The sequence below is a fragment of the Triticum aestivum genome, chromosome 6B, assembly GCF_018294505.1.
Source record: "Triticum aestivum cultivar Chinese Spring chromosome 6B, IWGSC CS RefSeq v2.1, whole genome shotgun sequence".
Classification (NCBI taxonomy): Eukaryota; Viridiplantae; Streptophyta; class Magnoliopsida; order Poales; family Poaceae; genus Triticum; species Triticum aestivum.
This window is the reverse complement of record NC_057810.1, coordinates 603,073,912-603,086,812: the sequence shown is the minus strand read 5'-3', so window position 1 is coordinate 603,086,812 and position 12,901 is coordinate 603,073,912.

The following is a 12,901-nucleotide window of genomic DNA, read 5'->3' as shown; positions in this document are numbered from 1 at the left end:
AATACTGCATAGGCAGTAGCCCCTGATGCTCGGTTCGGTGTTCGTAAAGAAAAGCCGGACTGAGGATCTGGAAAAAAAAAGAAGATATACGCAGGGTTGCTAAAAAATTATGTCAATATGGGTTGCAGGCTGCGCTGCTGACCTCTGCCGCACTGACTGCGGAGGTCGGTGCTTTGAAGCAGGAGCTCGAGCGGTCCGAGCAAGAGCTCGGCCGCGCCAAGAAGCAGCTCCAGGACAAAGAAGGTGAGTAACACCACTTTGAACTTGTACCTTACAGAAAAGGATTTAGGTTGCAAAAAATAACAAGGATAACATGGGTACTGCAGGGGCCACGAACGAGGTGGCGACCCTGAAGGAGGCCGTGTCTGCGGCCGAACGCAATGCGGCCGCGGAACGGGCAGAGCGAGAAAAGCAGGAGGCGCGGGTGGCGGTGGTTCAGCAAGAGCTCCAGGCTCTCATGGAAAAGCATGAGAGTTTGGAGCGTGACTCAAAGACTCGAGAGTCCGAGCTTGCCTCGGCTCTCGAAAGTGCCAAGACTGCCAAGGCCGATGCCCATAAGTCCCTTCAGGAGATTGAGTTGGTGAGGAAGATAGCGGCGGGTAAGGCATTTTTCATGCAAAGCAAGCATGTGAATGTAAATTACGTGTTACTTACCCGAATTCGGAGCTCTCCAGGGGCGTTTGCAGATCTGCCTCGTAGTGTGTCTGATGCCGCCGCATTCTATCGAGCCGAGGAGGGGAGCTCAACGGAGAAGGTCTTCTGGTCTCAGTATGCTGAGGCCGGCCATCCGGTGCCCCCTAGCGACCAGCTGAAGCAGCTGGTCGAGCTCCACAAGGCGGACGAGCAGGCCATGAAGGGCCTCATAGTCCGGCTGTGGCCTGGAGAGGCCATGCCTGGGAGCTACTTCGGCCTCGTGCGACGGTTGGTGGATGCATGCCCCTGGGTGGAGGTTATCAAGCGCTCCGCCTGTATTGAAGGTGCTCGTCGGGCCCTTGCCCGCGCAAAGGTGCATTGGGGCAAGCTGGATACGGAGAAGCTAATCACTGACACGCCACCAGTGGGCAAGGAATATCGTACGCCCGAGATGTACTATAAGACTGTCCTGAAGGGTGCCCGCAAGATTGCGGATGAGTGTCCCAGGGATGTAATTATTGAGTAAATTCGTAATGTGTTATCCTGTGCGCTGAAAACTTTGTTCATATGCGCTAAGCAATGCTTGTTAATTTAAAATATTAACTTCTGTGCGGCCGTTTATTAAATCTGAGAGATGGCAAGTCGTCGGCTTCAGCCCCCATGCCACGAGTGCTGGGGTGTTCGGGATAAACTTGAGCACTCTTGTTCCCATTTTTGGGTCCATCTAGGGAGGCGCTCAACACAACGAACAAGGCAACCGGACTTATAGTGCTTGAACACTCTCACTTAGCCATAGAATTCTATAATTTAAAATTTCGGCGAAGCCCCTAGTATTCGGAAGACCGAATTAGGGGCGCTATCCACTCCTTCGTCGGACATTATCCGGAACTTCGCTCGAAGCGGCGTAGGTCTTTAAGGACCCGAAAGGACCTCTCGAACAGCGACCAGTCTCTCGCCTTATCATGACAGTCAGTTTTAGCTTTCTCCACTGAGGCGTTAACCCGGCTCAACCGGGGCGCAATCGCAGTGGTTCTCCCAGTGCTACCTTAGCCGATAGAACGGAACGTAAGGTGCCAAACATGGGAGCTGGGCAAACCCAACTGTTGACCCAAGACATGATTCGGAGCCGATTCATATAATGCTATAAGTTTGGGGTGCCGCACTTGTGAAAGTGTTCGGACTTTATCACACCATAATGCGGGGAACGTAAGCCCCTGGTGTATTTGGCCGTACCAAAATGTACGGATGCAACATGTCGTAAATGAACATATATATATATAAGGTAATGCAATTATGGGCAAAAAGTGTTGCATTTTATTCGAGAAGATCTGCTATGAGTGCGGAATGATACAAATAGTGCGGAAAGCAAGGGATTGGACGAATTAAAGGCATCTCCCTCCAGGGGTAGGCCGCGGATGGTGTATTTAACAAATTTAATGCTCGTAATGGAGACCACCTGAGTGTTTGTCGCGGCCTTTGTCCCTCCCTGGCTGTTGCATCATGAGTTCGGAAGGTTCGCCGCCGGACAGAGTTCTGTATAAAAAAAGAAAAAAAAAGATAAAAAGGGCGACACACTTGGGAGCCCCTTGTGTGGTCGAACCGCACTCTGGGTCTGTTGTGGTTGTGCCTCTCCCCCTATGCCCATGGTATCTCCAGGGCGTAATTATGTATGCGGAGAGTTTGTCTTACAATTGTGCGAGGGCTGGGGTTGAGGCCGCATTGCTACGCATGCTCGGAATGTGCCAGGTGGTCTTGGTTGATGTTGCTCCGGGCGCGTTTGGCCGTGTCTGGTCGTTTAACGGCCGGACTCGAAAATTGCCTTAAAAGGCTGCTCTGTACTTCTGCCGCGAGAGCCGCTGTATGTTCCTCCGTTCGGAGGGAGCGTTCCGTGTTTCCATTGACCGTGATGACTCCACGAGGGCCTGGCATCTTGAGCTTAAGGTATGCATAATGCGGCACCATGTTGAATTTTGCGAACGCGGTTCGTCCGAGCAGAGCGTGATAGCCACTGCGGAACGGGACTATGTCGAAGATTAACTCCTCGCTTCGGAAATTATCCAGGGATCCGAAGACCACTTCCAGTGTGACTGAGCCTGTACAACTGGCCTCGACACCTGGTATGACGCCTTTGAAGGTTGTCTTTGTAGGTTTAATCCTTGAAGGGTCTATGCCCATCTTGCGCACTGTATCCTGGTTAAGCAGGTTCAGGCTACTGCCGCCGTCCATCAGGACTCTCGTGAGGTGAAATCCATCGACGATAGGGTCTAAAACCAATGTGGAGAATCCGCCATGGCGGATACTGGTCGGATGGTCTCTTCGATCGAAAGTGATCGGTCAAGAGGACCATGTGTTGAATTTTGGGGCGACTGGCTCCATCGTGTATACGTCCCTTAGTGCACGCTTCCGCTCCCTCTTGGGGATATGCGTTGCGTATATCATGTTTACCATCTGAACTTGAGGGGGGAATCCCTTTTGTCCTCTGTTGTTCGGCGGCCGGGTCTCTTCCTCGTCATCGTTGTGTAGCCCCTTGTCATTGTATTCGGCGATTAATTTGTCTGCCTGCTTGAATACCCAACAATCTCTGTTGGTGTGGTTAGCTGGCTTTTCGGGGGTTCCATGTATTTGACAGGAGCGGTCGAGTATTCGGTCCAAATTGGACGGGCCCGGAGTGGTTCTCTTGAATGGCTTCTTCCGTTGACCGGGCTTGGAGCCTCGGAATCCGGCATTGACTGCCGTATCCTCATTGTTGTCGCCGTTAATGCGGCGTTTGTTTTTGTTTCGACGCAACCTGCCATTGCGGTCCTTGGAATCCGGACTGCCAGCGTTTTTGCTGAGGTTGTTGCTGTGAGCTAGCCAGCTATCCTCTCCCGCACAGAAGCGGGTCATGAGTGATGTGAGGGCTGCCATGGATTTTGGCTTTTCCTGCCCTAGGTGCCGGGCCAGCCACTCGTCACGGATGTTATGTTTGAAGGCCACGAGGGCCTCTGCATCCGGACAGTCGACGATTTGATTTTTCTTTGTTAAGAACCGTGTCCAGAATTGCCTGGCCGATTCGTCTGGCTGCTGGATTATGTGGCTTAGGTCATCTGCGTCCGGTGGTCGCACATACGTGCCCTAGAAGTTGTCGAGGAATGCGGCTTCCAGGTCTTCCCAGCATCCAATTGACTCTGCGGGCAGGCTGTTAAGCCAATGCCGAGCTGGTCCTTTAAGCTTGAGCGGGAGATATTTGATGGCGTGAAGATTGTCGCCGCGGGCCATATGTATATGGAGGAGATAATCCTCAATCCAAACCGCGGGGTCTGTTGTGCCATCGTAGGATTCGATATTAACGGGTTTAAACCCTTTAGGGATTTGATGATCCATTACTTCGTCAGTGAAGCATAGTGGGTGTGCGGCGCCTCTGTATTGAGCAATATCGCGACATAGCTCGAGAGGGCGTTGTCTGCTGTGTTCGGCCCGGCCGGAGTAACTGTATCCGGCGCGACGGTATTCGTCGTGGGTCTTAGGGCGCCCACGTGATCCATAGATAGATCTGGATTGTCTTGCCTTGTCCTCCAGTATATCCCGCAAGTCCGGCGTGTTCCCCCGTGGCTTCATGCTTTTTGAGCGATGTCGGGGTACGGTTTTGGTGGAGGGCTTGCACGCCTCTCTGTCGCGGCCACGAGGTGGTCAGTCTGCCGTATTGTGCGCTGGTGATGCAGGTTTGTACGCTTCCTCCTCTAGTCGGTGGAGCAACTTGCGTTTTGGGTAACTTTTGGAGGGGCGTTCGAGTTCATACTCTTCGGCCGCGAGGACCTCGGTCCATCTGTCGGCCAGCAGGTCTTGATCAGCTTGAAGCTGTTGCTGCTTTTTCTTTAGGCTGTTTGCTGTGGCCATTAGCCTGCGTCTGAAACGCTCTTGTTCGACGGGATCCTCAGGCACGACGAATTCGTCGTCGTCGAGGCTTGCCTCATCTGCGGAGGGAGGTAAGTAATTATCATCCTCGACCTCTTCGTCTGCCGCCCTCTCGTGAGGGCTTGCTTCTGCTTCCTCCTGTGCTGGATCGTGCTGGAGGGGGTTGTCTTCGGCACTTTCTGGGGTGTTATTATCTCCTGTGCCAGAATCTCCATTCTTGCTGTGGCGGGATTTAGAGCGACGCCGCTGACGTCGGCGCTTGGGCTGTTTCTTTAAGGAATCGGCCTCCGTTGTTTCTTCGCCGTCCCCATCTTTTGGGGTGTCTACCATGTATATGTCATATGACGAGGTGGTCTTCTAGTGCCCTGTAGGCACTGGTTCTTGATAGTCTCTGGCATCGTCGTCCATACCGTCGATGTCTTCGGAGTCGTAGTCGAGTACGTCGGTTAGATCGTCGACGGTGGCTACGAAGTGGGTGGTGGGTGGGCTCTGAATTTCTTCGTCGTCCGCATCCCAAACCTCCTGGCCGTAGTTTGGCCAGGGCTCTCCGGATAGCGAGAGATGCTTCAGCGAATTTAAGATATCACCGAAGGGTGAGTGCTGAAAGATGTCCGCAGCGGTGAATTCCATGATCGGTGCCCAATCGGATTCGACTGGCAGGGGCGCAGGAGGTTTGGAGTCCGGCAAAGAGTCCGGCACCTCGGAGTCATGAGCTTTATGCGGGACAAGGTAAGTGTTCGGCTCCATCGCCATAGAGGTTGCAGCTCCCGAGGCGGTGTCCAGCCATCCATCCTCGATCTGAGCGATCGGCTCCGGACTATGGGTCGGAGCGGATTCGTGTGCGGCCTCCAAGATGCTGTCCGGCGGCAGAGTTAGGTCATGCCCATCGTGACAGTGCGGCACGCTCGGCTATGGCTCAGATCCATCGAAGATCAAGTCCCCGCGGATATCGGCCGTGAAGTTTAGGCTTCCAAACCTGACCTGACGGCCAGGGGCGTAGCTTTCGATCTGCTCCAGATGGCCAAGTGAGTTGGCCCGCAGTGCGAAGCCGCCGAATACGAAGATCTGTCCGGGGAGAAAAGTCTCACCCAGCACTGCGTCGTTGTCGATTGAAGAGGCCATCAAGCCTATCGGTGACGACACAGAGGAACTCTCAGTGAAAGCACCAATGTCAGTGTCAAAACCGGCGGATCTCGGGTAGGGGGTCCCGAACTGTGCGTCTAGGCGGATGGTAACAGGAGACAAGGGACACGATGTTTTACCCAGGTTCGGGCCCTCTTGATGGAGGTAAAACCCTACGTCCTGCTTGATTGATATTGATATTGTGGATGTTTACAAGAGTGGATCTACCATGAGATCAAGGAGGCTAAACCCTAGAAGCTAGCCTATGGTATGATTGTAATGGTTGTTGTTGTGTCCTACGGACTAGAGCCATCCGGTTTATATAGACACCGGAGAGGGCTAGGGTTACATAGAGTCGGTTACAATGGTAGGAGATCTACATATCATTATCGCCAAGCTTGCCCTCCACGCCAAGGAAAGTCCCATCCGGACACGGGACGAAGTCTTCAATCTTGTATCTTCATAGTCTTGGAGTCCGGTTCATGATGATAGTCCGGCCGATGATAGTTCGGCTGATGATGGTAGTCCGGCTATCCGGACACCCCCTAATCCAGGACTCCCTCAAGGACTCTAGGACGTGAATTGATATAATTTCTCTTATAAGGAAAGCCTAGATGAATCCTTTTCTTGTACGGGAAGTCCAGCTGCCTCATATATATGTAAGGGGTGACGGCCGATTGAACAACACCAATCGAACTGATCAATCTATTACACTTTTGTGTTCATCTATTTTTATCCCCTACCCTTGTATCTTTCTTTCTCGTTCTTCGTTCGTTCTTCATATTGGAGGGAAGCGATCCACAAGGCTGTAGGGTGATTACGTAGACCTAGAGCAGCCCATAGCAGCCGCACTCCCTGACGGGGTCCCTCCCGGGTTTGTGGGGTTTCGGGTCTAAAAGCACCCGCCAACTGTCCTGCGTATTGCGCTGTCGGCCGGGTCTCCTTCGACGTGAGTTGCGGTGCATCACCCCCGGCGTCAACGGTACATGTGACGTGTTCGTGTGTCAACAAGGCCACTCTCTTTTCACGTCAGTTTCTTCATGCTAGTATTGGTATTACTACACAACCCCTTAAAATAGGGAATACTTATAATTCTACCCTAGAGGCCATTCAACTACCAGCGTAGAGAACACTCCCTATTTGGAGCTGGGTGGATCGGGCGCAGCTTTGCATCCCTACCCGTACATCGACCGTGGTTAGAACGGTCACTTTTTTTCGAGAGTACGCCAAAGACGTACCTTACCTTTATAGAAGAGAGAAAATATGTACAAGAGATTGCAACGGCGAGATCACCACAAACCGGTGATCACACACCCCTCCAATCCGGCTTAAACTAGGAAACTACTCACAATATCAGAGAACTCCTCTCCCTCCCGCAAGAGCTCATTGCCGGATTTCGGCAAAGATTAGCTCTACGGTGCCAAACACACTACAGATGTTACCTGAATGAAAGACCCGATTGTTCCTTTGCTTCCATAAAGTCCAACAAATAAGCATGATGAATGAGTCGAAACCCTTTCTTTCCTCCTTTTGGATTTTCTTGCGCTGACTAGTCCACAAATCTTGAAGCCTGTCCTAATGGGAAGGGAGCATGCCCAGATCAATGTCCACCTTGGAGAAGCACAAATACCAAACATGCCTCACATAGACACATTGCAACAACAAATGATCAACCGTGTCTTCCTCTTGATCACAAAAAAACAGGGTGAAGTCTCCTCTTGTAACCCATGTCTAAGCCTTCTGTCTGAGGTCCAAAGTCTGTATTGAATCGCCAACCACATGAATATTTTGCAGGAAAGCAGGGCCCAGCTCTTCCAAATCGCAGTAGTGGGATGTAATCGGATCCCCCGTTCCTAGAGCATCTTGTAAGCAGAAGCTGTTGTGTACTCCCCAACAGCATTCCAAGCCCAAATGGCCTTGTCTTCATTGGCAGACGCAAGCTCCATCTCAATTAGCAGCTCCCAAAGATGGGTAAACTGCATCAACGTGTTAGTACTAAGATCTCCCAAGATATCATTTTCCAAGCATGTGTTGTCAGTCCCTCCTTAGCCGATCTTCTATTCACTATCCTTGTATTCACCTTTGCTAGAATTGCGGGTGAGATTTCAGCAACTTTTGACCCATGTATCCATCTGTCCTTCCAAAAAAGGATCTGGTCGTCGCTCCCCACATGCCATTGAACCAAGCTATCGAAAGCTATCCTGGCCTGTTTGTCCGGAGCCAGGTTTAGTCCTTGTCATGGCCTAGAATCATCCGTCCTTCTCAACCATTCCCAGCGGAGCCGAAGGGCAAGACCATGCTTGTTAAGATCCATCAGACCAAAACCACCCAGATACTTTGGTCGACAAACCCGTCGCCAAGAGACCACACACTTTCCTCCATTAATCTCCTCTGTTCCTGCCCAGAAGAAAGCCCTACATCCTTTATCAATTCTCTCTAACGCCCATTTTGGCACTTCTGCCACTATCAAGTGGTGTGTGGTCCTCGCTTGCATAACCTGGTTAACTAGAATCAACCTCCCTCGCCTAGTGATCATGCCTCTCTGCCATCCTGGAAGAATTTTCAGCGCCGCATCCACCATATACTGCCACTCAGAATGGGTGAGTTGCTTAATGCTTAACTGGAGACCCGGATACTTGCACGGGAAACAACCAATCTTCCAGGGTAGAGCATTCCGTACCAGCTCCACATCTTCCTCCTTAGCACGAATCAGAATAGTTGAAGATTTTGCATAATTCACACGCAATCCCGAAGCCATGCCAAAGATCTACAGTACCTCCTTTCCTAAGTGAATGTCAGCTAAGGAGGGCTTGATAAAGAGCACCACATCATCCGCATATAGTGATAACCTTTGCATCAGACGACATCCATTGATCTGTTGAAGCATCTTAAGCTCATGCGCCTTCGTCACAATGGTTGTGAGGGCATCCATGGCGATTATGAATAGGAGCAGGGATATGGAATCTCCTTGGCGCAATCCACAAGCATGCATAAACTTTTCGGTAGCACATCCATTCACCAAAACCTGCGAGCTAGCCGTTGTAAGTAAGGTAGCTAGCCAGGAAAAACCATCTTTCCGAGAAACCTTTAGCACGGAGGATATCAAAGAGAAACGGCCATGAAAGAGAGTCAAATACTCGATAAATGTCTAGCTTCAAAAGAACACATTTAGCTTTCCTGCGGTGCAATCTTCTAGTCATCTATCTCACAAGTAGGAAGTTGTCATGTAGGTTTCTCCCCTAATGAAAGCAAATTGGTTAATGCTCACCAACTCGTCCATCCTAGGCTGCAATCTATTCGCCATTAACTTGGACGCCGACTTGGGGATGCTATGGACAAGACTTGGTATCCCATACTCACCAACTCATCAATATTGCTTGCCTTTGTTTTTTTGGGAATTAGAATGATCAAGGCTTGGTTAAGCCTCCCAAAACCTGGCCGTTATTCAGGAAAAGTTTGTGGATTGCCATGATCACATCCCGTTTAATGATATCCCATGCCTTTTGGAAGACGATCCCAATGAAACCGTTCGGGCCCGGAGCCCTATCTATCGGCATGTCCTTAATAACATTCCATATTTCTTCCTCGAAAAATGGGAGGTCTTGCTCAAAGAGCTCAACCAACATCATGTTTAGAGCTTCCAAATCAAGAGTGTATTCCCGGGTAAAATCCTTTCCCAGCCTCTCCTTGAATGCACGGAAAAAGGCCTCTTCCTTCCCACTCCGGTCCGTAATAACTTGGCAATTCACTAGCATTGATGGGATGAAGTTCTTGGTTTTTTTACCATTAGCAACCAAGTGAAACAATTGAGTATTAGCATCTCCCTCCGGCAGCCATCGAATACAGGATCTTTGTCTAGCAATCGTCCTCTCAAGGGACGCTAGCCCCAACACCAAGTGCTTGAGGATGCCTCTTAACCATCTCTAGTCTACCGACAACAACCTCCCTTCTTGAGCACAATCTAACCTCAGAATCACCAACTTAGCTAGAGCAATTTGGAGCTTGATATTGCCAGTTTTCTTTTGAACCCAAGTAGTAAGTGCACGAGCAGTGTTCCTTAATAGGACATCCAGCCTATGGAAAGGATCCACAATCATTGGGTCACACACCCAAGCCTCCTGCACCGCTTCCAGGAAACCATCAAGCTTCACCCAGAACAATTCGAACTGGAATATTTTATGGGGCAGTAGGTGTTCTTCTAGAGAGAGGAAGAGCGGGCAGTGATTTGGCATGGCAGTCAAGAGAGCTTGCAGCAAGCAGTCCGGATGGTCCAGCTCCCAATCTACTGACACAAATGCCCGATCAATCTTGGTAAGGGTGGGTATTTCTCTCTCGTTACTCCAAGTGTATTTATGGCCATGTAGAAAAAGCTCTTTAAGAGCGGTGTTGTCCACAAACCTCTTGAACCTCCCCATCATCCTAAGATCCAGTAGCGTGTTGTTCTTGTCCATCGCGTGGAGATTGAGATTGAAGTCTCCGATTACCGGCCAAGGGCCAGGGCTAAGAGCATATCTAGCAAACCCCGTAAAAAGCTACGAACCGCAAAATAACCGCCAAAATGTGGGTCAGCGGAGAAAATCCCACCCGAATAGACCCCTCAAACGTGACCGGCCCGTAAAATGTTTTGAGGGGCGCGGCAAATCTCGTCCCCAACCCGCGAATACACAAATTTCCGCCTCGTCCCTACGGTGTCCCGTATCCCAGGAAAGCGGTTGGCGGGACGGACATTTTAGCCCGCGCCCTTTTGCCCACCTCCTTCTGCCGCCGCCCGCCATTGGTTCCGCCTGTCCGCCGCCGGTGATTCCGGCCAAATCTGCGGGCAGAATCGCACCGCGGGGGCGCCCCCACCCTCTACCATCGATACGCTGCACCCCCCCCCTCCGAATCCAGCGACACGAGCCACCCCTGGTCACCGTCTCCGCCGGGGATCGACAGCCCTCGAGCCGCCCCTAGTCGCCGCCCGGGATCGCCCTCCCCCCCGAACCGCGGGAGAGCCACCGCCCACAAGCCGCCGGTGAGTGTTTGCTTGTGCTTTGTGACGAGCGCTATGCATAGTTGATTGACGCGGCATGCGGTTTTTGTTCATGTAGATGGAATTCAGCCCGTGCGAGTAGTTTTTGCTCGACGATTCGTCCGATTCAGATGACTCGGATGTTGAGACACCGCTTGCAAACTATCGGTAGCAGACGTTGGTGATGGCTCTTGCCGTGAAGGAGCACGAAGACGAGAACTGAAAGAGGCGGCAAGGATCGACCGTCGGCCGTCTTTGCATTCCTCGAAATCGCCATCTCGGGAACGAGATGTTGATGCAAGAATACTTCGCGGAGAATCCAACATATCCACCGCACCTCTTCCGGAGAAGGTACCGAATGCGCCGATCTCTTTTGTGAAAATTGTTGAAGCTTGTGAGGCAAATTGTCGGTTTACTCAAAGAAGAAATGTCGCAGGCTTGAAGGGATTTAGTGCATATCAAAAAATCTCGGCAGCTATGCCGGTGATTGCATACTGCGTTCCGACTGACGATGCCGTTGAGTACCTTCGCATTGGTGAAGATACCACAATTGAGTCAGTGCGTAGGTTTGCCAAAGTGGTCATCCGTGTCTTTGGTCCTGAATATCTTCGGGTACCCAACGAGGATGACACAAAAAAATCGATGGCATGTAATGAGAGGAGAGGTTGGCCTGGCATGCTAGGTAGCATTGACTGTATGCATTGGAATTGGAAAAATTGTCTGAAGGCATGGCAGGGAATGTATTGTGGCAAGTCTCGTGATGCAACAATTGTGCTAGGATTTATGCCGGGAACTCTCATCCGAGGATTTATGGATTTGGCATTGCTTTTTTGGTATGCCGGGCACTCTCAATGATATCAATGTGTTGCAATGATCTCATTTGTTTGTTAGGCTTGCTAGTGGTGATGCTCCTGCTTGCAACTACACTATCAATGGGCATGAATACACAAAGGGGCATTATCTTGCAGATGGTATATACCCTCCTTGGTACACATTTGTCAAGAGCATCAAAAAACCCAAAACTAGAAAACAATGTGAATTCGCAAGGGTGCAAGAGGCAGCCCGAAAAGACATTGAAAGAGCATCTGGGGTTTTGCAATCTAGGTTTGCCATTGTTCGTTGTCCTGCTTGTTTTTGGGACAAGCGGACCTTGAAAAACATCATGACATATTGTGTTATCCTTCACAATATGATTCTCAAAGATGAGAGAGGCATGAACTTGGAGTTCTTCTACGACAATGTGGGTAGCCGTGTCAAACCAGCTAGAGACTCTAACCGCATTAGAGTTTTTCTTCAGACATACAAGGAGATTCAAAATGCAAACACCCACTTCCAGCTTCAGGAGGATCTCATTGAGCACCATTGGCAAAGGGTTGTACAGTAACAAAACTCATTTTTCTATTCATTTTTATTTATTCATGTGTTATTTGTATTCGGGACAAGTTTTATTTTGCATTATTTAGTTTGCTTTGGTGATCTGAATAATTATTTGTAATCTGGATGATTGTTGTATTGTGCTGGTATTGATATTTTTTCTGAATAATTATTTTGTAGCGTCGATGATTGTTGTATTTTTGTGGTGTGGTGTTGATATTTGCGTACCGGCAGCAGCGGCGCAAGAGCAGACCCTGCAAAGCCGACCCGTAAAAGAGTATATTCCGTGAATATTCTTTTATACGGGTCCGTTTGCGGGATCTGTCTCTGCGGCCGTCCGCGTCGGTCCGCAATGCCTTTTTTCGTGAATTGTAAACGCGTTTTGCGGGTCGGTGTTATGCGGGGTCTGCTAGAGATGCTCTATGTAATCTCCGTGAAGAACGGTCACGTACCCATGGAGGAGAACACCCGGTAAAGTTACATGTTTCATTTTTGCTGGTCTCCGAGTGTAATCCCGAGTAAAGTCTCGGCGGTTACGGATAAATTACACTTGATAAAACGATGTGCAAAGGGGAGTGTGGAGTGATATCCAAAGCCAACTTGCACACTGCCCACCCAACGTTTTCTTTTAAGCTCGTGGCTACCTAAGAACCATCGTACTTGCTGGAGATGTTTCATGGCGTGGGTGTCTAGGTGTATCGTCGTGGCATGTGTACCTAGGTGTAGCACGGCATGTGGCGTTCGGCCGGTCTAGCCCTCCCTCTCTATATAAAATAAACCATGGACGCCCGATCAACATCCATCCATTTCCGAGCTCCTCCTTTCTACCTCTCACACAGAGCAACCCATCGAGGTCCTCCTGCTCTT